A 9,449-nucleotide genomic window follows, 5' to 3' on the forward strand; every position below is an offset into this window, starting at 1 on the left:
AGCTGACAGGTCACATACTCATCCACACACCTCCATTACAGCTTCTAGATCTCTCACCTACTCTCTAAATCACACTACTGCCATTCAAACTTTATACTATTTTACTTCATATTATTTCTTGCTTACTCAAAACATATTCTTACTTATAATTGTAGATTATTATTCTTACTTATAAATAATAATTGTAAATAAATAATTGTAGATTTTTATTCTTACTTATAAAATTATAATTTTTCTACTTAATGTTTGTGTACCTTTATCATTACATTAACCCAAGCTCTTTCCAAGGCTGCAGATTGAACCCTTTGGCATCTGTGGAAGTTTCTATTTTTCCATTTCCCACATGCCATGGGTACAGCTTTTGACATTAGCTTTGGCAAGAAGAAGAGCCAAACCCGAGGGAATATTCTATTATTTCCCTTTGAATTGTTTGGGATTCATGCCCTGTTGATTTTCAGTGCAGTGGGGACGTGAAGCTGTATATTTAAACCAGTATGTGGCCAAGACACTGTGTCTCATGAAACTTCTTTGACAAGAAGCCCAGTTAGCACAAATGCTGCCTTTGCACTTTTCTGTTCATATTATCCAGCCAGGAGACTTAGTGCTGGTTAAGGAGTGGACAAAGCACCACTAGTGGCCAAGTGGCATGGACCTTTCCAAGTGTCACTGACCACAGAAACAGCTGTCAAGGCAGCTGAACACAGGTGGACCCATCACACTTGGGTCAAGGTCTCTGCAGCCCCAGAAATTTGGACGTCTCGGCTGGAGGAGAAGGAGGGAGTCACAGGGAGGCTGTGACTGACACTCTGCAGGAGGGGACCAGAGCAGCAGCCAGGGCGTTGACATCGCCTACTGCTGGGGTCTTCATTTCTTCATGCAGGAACAGGAACGACACAGCACCAATACGATGATCAGATGGTTCATTTATTTTCTAAACTGGGTTACATTTATACTGTATACCAATCTGTACACATAATTATCTCCTCTACAATTGGCTGCATGTGCTGTTCACACACTTATATAAGCATATTATTGGATAACTACATTTACATATATCAGACAAGAATTTATTTAATTTTCTCTTTTTCTCATCCTGTTAGTTCTTTATGTTCTTTTATGGACCACGACTTGCTCCTTCTGTGTCTGACAACCTTGTCTTTGTTCTTAACTCTTTCTCTTCATTTTGCAATTTGTTCTAATGCAGCCCAGAGTTCTGTATCTCCCCCTCTTTTCTTAAAAATTTGAGTAACTAAATTGTGCAACATTTGTTGAAGTCATTGTAACAAACAAGGAAGAATCAGCATAAAACTTAGAAATACAACCAGTAACATTATTGCTCCTATGATCACTGTTTGCCACCAACCCCTTAAACCGAACCTAGGAAGCTGTCATGGTTTTAAAGCAGTAACTAAGAAATTACTAGACAACTTACTTATTTCTTACTGTGAGATATGGATTAGAACAAGAGCAAAACAGGCTTAAAACTTCAAAGGAATAAAGAAAGTTTATTAACAAAACTACAAGAATAAGAAAATTAAAATAAACTTCCAGAAATCCCTTTTTTCTTCCACTACCCAACCATTCCCTTGTTCACATGACAACATAGAGAGAAAAGACTTTGGAACTCTGGTGTTTAAACAGTCCCCAGTTCCTTCTAGAGTCTTTTCATCAGTCTCTGTAGAGAAACAGAAGTCTTCTTCTGCTAATCTATGGAGTTTCTCACAAGAAAACTATTTCTGTTATAGCTTTCTGTTTCTCTGATGCCAGCTGCCCGGAAATATGTCATCAGATTTTCTCCTCCCATTTCACATCTCTCCAAGGTGTGTATGGGTCACTGAGCTTAGGAATTTTATTTTTAAGGATAAGTCATTCAAAGGCAGAAGTCTTCTTCATCTGTCTCTGTGAGCCTTCCTGGAAAACAGTTTTCTCTTGGCCTCTCAAAGCTTCAAAATCTTCACTCAACTCAATTCCAGCAACTCACAGTATTACAAGTACTCTCTCTCTTTTGCTCAAAAGTTACACTTTGAATATCTTATTCCTCTCAATACTCTTATCATGAATTAAAGGAGTCTTTTTATACTATTATTGTTCATCTCCATAGCTTTAACAGAAAGATATTTCAGCTGTAAAGCATCTCCTTATTCTCTCTTTCTTATTTAAACTTAACTCTTTTTTTCACTGTTTTTGGTGGTTCTATGATGTCTTCTCTATGTTGATTGTCTCTCTCTTTCTCTGTTTTTCTGAGAAAAGGAGTAATCTGTATGTTTATCCAGGTAGTAAAAGAATTAAAAGCTTTAGGAAAACTGCAAGAGTTCATGGTGTTAAGTTTCAGTCTAGCAGCAAAAACTAAAAACCAAGCTCGGCTGACCAGCGCTGCTTCTCTTCCCCCTCCCCCCCTCCACCCCGCGGCCTTGTCGGCCTGGAGAGGGTGGGGAGGAGGCCGAGACAGAGCCTTGTTACCTCCTCAGAAGCCGGAAACCAAAGAGCATAAGAGAATTCTGTCTGTACTTCTTAAGGAGGTGTTTACAAGTTGAATTCACTTTTTAATGGTCAGATCTGCTGTCAATTCTTGGAAATGACTGATAATTGGTCAGGAGGAAAAAACTCCCATCAGCCACCAGCAGCTTCAACTTCCCCTCTTTCTAAGCTGTCTTAAAGGTAAAGCTACCTCATGACAGTAGGAAATTATTAGCTTCCTCTGGGCACATTTCTCTTTCCTCTTATGTTTGTTTTATGCATCTGCTAGTTCATCTCTCTTCAGCTTGCAGCATCTCTTCAGTAATTTGAGTATTACAAGAATTTTTTCAGGCTCTCTCTGCCCTCTAGCAACACCTTCTGTTTCTGGTCCACAAACCTTGTCTTCAACTGCTTTTAAACCATCCCTAACAGCTCGATGGGCTTTTTGGTGTGCATCCTGAATGGCCCGTTTTGAGGATCGCCTATCTAACCTTTGCATGTGATACAAAAGTTCAGACATTGCCTTTTCTTGTTTATGCAACAAATAACAAGTTGCTCAGGCTGAAGTTTAGGGTGAAGTGTTTCATCAGTTTCCACAGGAAGTGACACTTGAGATGGATTAATTTGCTGTTCTGATGGAGCAGGTGGGGCTGACTGAAAAGGTGAAGGATGTGCAGGCATACCAGGCATATCAGGCAATGATGGTACTGAGGGAAAAGACTGAGGCACCGTGGATCTGTTATAAATGAAATTAGAATTTCAGACAACTAGGTCTATTTAATTGATAGCAATTTAATAACCAAAAAAAAAAAAAAAATACAATTGAGTGAATTGAATACAAGAATACAATTTAGTAAAAGAATACAATTTAGTGAAGAACAATTTGATATAAAAGAAATACAATTTAGTAAAAGAGTACCATTTAGTAAATATATTCAGATATCTATATCTATATATCTATATGTGAATATAGCTTGCCAGTGATTGAATATGGTTAAGGCATAAGCAAAACCAGCCGGGGTATGGGGAGGGCTTCTCAACCTGTCTCACGTACAAAACAAAGCACTTCAAACTAAACTTCTATACTGTATGCTTATACATATTCATTAATGTTTCCCGTAAGTTTCCTCCTATTTCCCATTCTTTGACTTTATGTCGCTATTCCTCATGGCTCATGCCTCACTTGTTGCTAGGGGGTCTTTAGTCTTCTTTTGGTGGGCTTTTGGATGAAGGCTCACACTCATCCTCATTGTCCTCTGGATAACCTTACAGGTTGTGTGTGCGTACTAAGCGTTGTGTTATGTAAGTAAGCATTGTGTTCCACTAATTAGTCTTACATTTTATAATTTTCAGGCCCTATGCCTAAAGTCGTTCCAACTTTATCCATCTCAAGGTTGATTTCATCTTGGGACATTACTTATCTCAAAACTGTACCTTAATTTTAACATGTAACATGTGTAAAGGGGTACATCTGCCTTGGAACACTAATTCCTTTGATTGCTTCTAATAATAACTTTCCAAATAGTTACAATTTAGTTAACATGAATCAATTCCATTTATCACAGATCTATATCAATTTCCCTTCCTCCCCAAAATTCTCTCTCGGATACCAGACACACAGTTTTTGGGGTAATAATATCATTGGTTTTCAAGAAATTATTTTCTTCTTTGTAATTTTTTCTATCTTTTTCAGCTGCTACAGAAGCCTGAGCAGCAGCTGCTGCAACACAAGCCTGGCCTTTCATTGTTTCTACCATTAGCCTTAGAGTACGATGGGTAGATACCAACTTTCCAGCTTCTTTGTCCCTTGTTTGAACAGATTCCCCACGTTCTGCACCAACATTAGTCTATGTAGCTGTATCATAAAGCGGATCAGCATTTACAATGAAAGCTTGTTTTCTACACCAGAGAAGCAATGCAGCCAAATCCCCTTCCTTGATCTTCGTCTCTGTTTTTCCTGTAAGCTGCAACAAGCTTTTAATAGCAGCCTTTTCTATCCCTGATACAGCGACTCCCATGCTGTCGATATCTGATCCTTTCTTTCCGGCTTAGCGCGGATCCATTCCTGCCTCTCTCGGGCAGCCCGGCTTACCTCCGGTAACGCCGGCCGACAGCCCCCGCCTTCTCCAGCTTCTGCTCCCAACAGCGACGCTTGATTGTGTCTCGGGGTCACCAGTTTCCCGGGGCCTTCATTTCGTCATGTGGGAACAGGAACAGCACAGCACCAATACGATGATCGGATCGTTGGTTTATTTTCTAAGTTGGGTTACATTTATACTGTATACCAATCTGTACACATAATTATCTCCTCTACAAGTGGCTGCATGTATTGTTCACACGCTTTTATAAGCATATTATTGGATAACTACATTTACATATATCAGAACACAAGTTATTTAATTTTCTCTTTTTCTCATCCTGTCAGCTCTTACTTTATGTTCTTTTACTGACCCTGACTTGTTCCTTCCATGTCAGATAACCTTGTCTTTGTTCTTAACTGTTTCTCTTTATTTTCCAATTTGTTCTAACGCAGCCCAGACTCCTACAGCCTACCCACAGACTGTCTGCTGAAATTGTCTGTGTGGGCATCCCTCCTTTAGAATCTCCAGTCACTGCAGGGCTAATACTTGCTGTCATTGTTTTCTTTATGTTAAGTGGTTTCTGTGCCTTCATTCACCACAGGGGGTGTGGAAGACAACAGGAAAATTAGATTAGGAGATTATATTACACCACAAGAATGTTTTTCTTCATAATCTTACCTTTCTATTATCAGTTAATTTTGAGCCAGAATTCAGAGAATATTTTTTTAATCCTAAGAAAAGAAATAGCAAAAACCTTTAACTTTAGCAATTGTTGGGGCTGCAGAGGACCAGGGAGGTCTGAAGAGTGGCCATGGGTGGCCAGCCCAGTTGAACCTAAATGGTGAGTCAACATCCTGAGCAAAGTCCATTATAGAATGAGATTTTAGGGTGACTTTATTCTTCTGAAAGAGACATTAATTGCCTAAATAGAACAAGAGGTTTATATGTGGGAAAAAATATTTCTGACTGGACTTTATCTTTGAGTTTATCTATTAGCAGAAGAAGGGGAGTGTGTAAAAATGATTAAATTACTCAAACTGCTGCTTGCAAATAGATGACAATAAAACAGTAGTGAAACAAATAACAAAAAGAATAAGTTACCTCATGTACCAGCCCAAAAATGGAAAGAATTGGAATGGGATGTATTTTCATGGTTACCTAGTGAACTATGGGTTAAACAAATGCTTCTTCCCCTCTTGTGTGCTGTAGCAAGTCTCATCTTTTTACCACGCATGATCCCTGGCTTTGTGCAACTTACTCAACCTGTGCTCAAAGGGATGCAGGGAGGAGCCATGACTACAGATCCAGAAATGGCTACAAAAGGAGAAAAAGTTATGTCACTGCAAATAATTGCAAAACCAAAAATGATCCAGGAACAGAAAATTAAGTCAATGATAACTAAAGTTTGTAAAGACAATTATTTAGAAAATGAAAGAGGAGGGATTGAAAGGAATAAGAGAGATCTATCTTTACAATCAACCTGTGGGTCTGCTGGTAAATAAAACTAGATACTGAGAGGTAAAGAAACAATGGGAAAGATTCCACTGATTGATGAAAGGAGTGAGAGGGATTGGTCTTTACAAACAAACTGCAGGTCTGGTCATAAATAAAGTTAGATGCTGAGAGATAAGAGAAACAATGGCAAGAATTATAAATTCTATAGGAATTCCAGTGATTGACACAAGGAAAAGAAAAGGGGAGGGTATACATTAGAAGGGAGTCTTCAGTATTAGGCATTTCAGGAAGCCTGTACCTCTCAAGTACCTCAGCCAATGGGGAAAGAGAAAGGGAAATCAGGATAAAGAGGAGGCTGTGTCCTCCAAAAATTTGAGAGACCCCAGGAGAAATACCCCATGACCTCTCCTTTCATTCCAATAAAGTTATAGGACTCCTCTGTCTCCTTTTTAGACAAAAAACCTGCTGGTGTTTGGACTAATTTTCCTGACACTAGCAAGCAGAAAATATTGTAAAACCTTCCAAAAGGTGCAGGGTATTGGGCTGGGGGGGCAGAAAGAACACACACTCATCCCTCTCCCCATTCCAGACACATTAACATTAGAAAAGCTAACCCTATAATGAATTGTGGGGGACAGTGAACCAGCCAGCAATACTGCCGTCCTTCTGTAGAGGGGAGAGAACCTTTAGGAGCCACCTGCCCCCAGCAGGTTTCCTGTTTCATGTTAATTTTATGTTTGCCATTGGTTATCTCCTTGGAACCACCCTGACCTACAGAGCATAAAAGGTCACTCTCTCTGTAAGCCTCCTGGCATTCCTTCGCAGATTTCTTGGGGCAAAGAGCTGGATTTAAAGCCCTCGAGAGATCAGATAAGAAGCCCCATCTGCTCACTCCAGCATCACTCTGACAAGCTGAATTCATTCACAACAGCCTTGCCAAAGGCTAAGAGCAGAAATCACTATTGAAGCTGTGAGGTCTGGGGTCTCTGCATCCCACCACCACCCAGCGAAGCAATAATGAATAACCCTGCATTTACTGCAAACTCCGAACCTGGAGATGTCTTGTTCACTGATACCTCAGCCAAACACATTGATGGTAAAAGTATAGAGCTGCTACTCCTAAAACAGGAATGGAATTGGTAGAAGGAATCAAAAGGTACATAGGTAAGAGAGTTAGAAGACTCTTATTGGCAATAAAAGAGAAAGCAAGGATGGTGTACGGTAATTCTTACACAATCTGGGCTGGTGCCACACAGTGATTTTGTCAGTGGAAATGTTCATTGGCAAGTGAATGGAAAAGAGGTTTGGCAAAGGCAGGATTTGAATGGTTGATTTTACAGACTCAATCCTAACAAATCTATATAGGATGGGTTAAAAGCCATGTGAATGACAGATTTTACAGATATAATAGAATGAAAAAGTGGATCAGCTGATAAAAGTCAGAAAGATAAAAACTGATCCACAACAGTGATACCAATTTGATAAATGGTTACGCTGTAAATTAGGGCATATTGGAAACTCTGGGTTTTGCCACACAGAGCAGAGACAGACGATTGATCTATGTGGAAACAGTATTCTTACAGAGTCCCCAGTGCCAGCTGAGGCTTAAACAAAACCCCAAACCTGGCACAACCCCCACATATCAAAAGTAACAAAACACTCTGGTCAACTGGCCAGACAATTTCTACTGGACTTCTAAATACATCTGTTCCTAGTACACGCTAACAGGTGGAGATGATATGTGAACCGACAGTTGCCACTAAAAGCAGACATGCTGATGGAAAAACTACTGTTTCAGAACTGCTGACTGGTTTTCCAGTCTCCCTGTCCCAAACTCTGTGCAGAGTGACACTCCTGTCTCGGTACAAGTTTGGTTTCCCCCAAAACTTGAGAAGTTGTTTCTCAAGGAAGCCTCGCAAGCCGCTCCTACACTGCCCCCGTCTGGCAGCAGTGAGCATAGCGCTGTGTTTGCGACGGGAGGCCAGAGATGGAACCGCTGCCGTTAACTCGCTGTGCCAAAAACATATCCATTATTGCTGAAATCCTGTTGTCTTGGTTTCTCTAATAACCTTGAATGCTTAAGTATACCCTCACTAGAAAAAAGACTAGAAGAAAGACTTGGAGGTGAGACAAAGAACCACTCAAGCAGCAGCGAGAAGGACTGTTCACAACCTGCACGGCTGTGAATGCTACTACTGCTGCTGGACCCCTAGCAGCGAATCAAACCACAGGGATGGACACAGAGAAACCGTGCGGGACTAATAACTAATAACTAGTGATTCTGCTGTAACCAAAAATGACCATGATGGCACTCTTTATATTTTTAGGCTTACAGGCCAATGTTTGCAGTAATGCAGCATGGCTAATCAGCCATCCCAGCAAAACTAACCATGTTGTTTTTCCTAAACTCACATACAACAATTGTACCTGACCCTTGAAAGGGCATTTCATGAAAGCATTCAAATGGTGAGAACCTCATACCAAACATATTCTCCAAAAGTCTTTCCCCAGCTGAAGTGATGCTCCTTTGAGAAGGAGAGACAACTCAAATTTCCAGAAATGAACAAAGCCTGAAGATACAATCAATACCTCGAAAGAAGAATTTATCAGTCTTCCAGAAGTAATTTTAAAAAATCAATAAACTTTGGATTTCCTTTCGGCTTCCACAGCTACCAGCACCAGTTGCTGCGTATGTGTAGATCAGACTCTGCGAATACAGACTGATGTAAAAGAAATTGGAAGGAACACTAGAATCTTTCAGGAAATGCAAAGGAACCAATGAGAAAATATATTTAATGGAGTAACCTCATAAGTTCCAAATTTAAATGTGGCCATTAAGAAAACTCATCGGCGTAATAACCATAGTTCTAACATTAGTGCTCCGTACATTTTTTTCTATTACAAATTTGTAAAATTGGATTGAACAAGATGTGTAAATCTGACAATAACCATTTTGTCTCACAAGCTATCAGAAGAATGAATAACTATTCTACATAAACTTGATTACATTACATCTTAATTAATACAAGTGAAATACCAAATAATTTGATCGTTTTTATTGCTTTGTTTAACAATTGTATATGTTTTGTAGTTTTCTGCAAGTATTGCTTTAGAATACTTGGGTCTTCCCCCTGATTGTCACAGTGGGTAGAAAAAACTTCTCCTTTCATGTAACTTGAATTTCCATATGACCATGGAATCAGTTTTGCTTACCTCTTCAAAAGAAGACATAAAATTCCCAACTGAAGTAATATCCTAATCAGGTAGAAACAACTGAGTTTCATTACGTCTTTGATTCCACTGAGACAACCAGACTATTCTATAACACACATATAGATGTGCTTAAATGATTGTAAGGCTGTCTAACACTTGATATCTTAAACAAGAAGAACGCTAGACTAAGAAGTGTGAATGGAAGTGAAAAGATCATCTGATCATCTGTTAAAGTTCTTCAGT

General features: G+C 39.5%; 1 long non-coding RNA gene across 1 annotated transcript; it reads right to left on the reverse strand.

The window, feature by feature from the left end:
- Nucleotides 1-905: 905 nt before the first annotated feature.
- Nucleotides 906-7,848, reverse strand: LOC147652104 (uncharacterized). The gene is made up of 2 exons (XR_015289629.1): nucleotides 4,550-7,848; nucleotides 906-3,193 (listed from the first exon to the last, which is right to left on the reverse strand). It is a non-coding gene; the product is annotated as an uncharacterized LOC147652104 (long non-coding RNA).
- Between the last annotated feature and the right edge of the window lie 1,601 nt (nucleotides 7,849-9,449).

The sequence above is a fragment of the Cyanistes caeruleus genome, chromosome 7 (assembly GCF_971803275.1).
Source record: "Cyanistes caeruleus chromosome 7, bCyaCae1.hap1.1, whole genome shotgun sequence".
NCBI lineage: Eukaryota > Metazoa > Chordata > Aves > Passeriformes > Paridae > Cyanistes > Cyanistes caeruleus.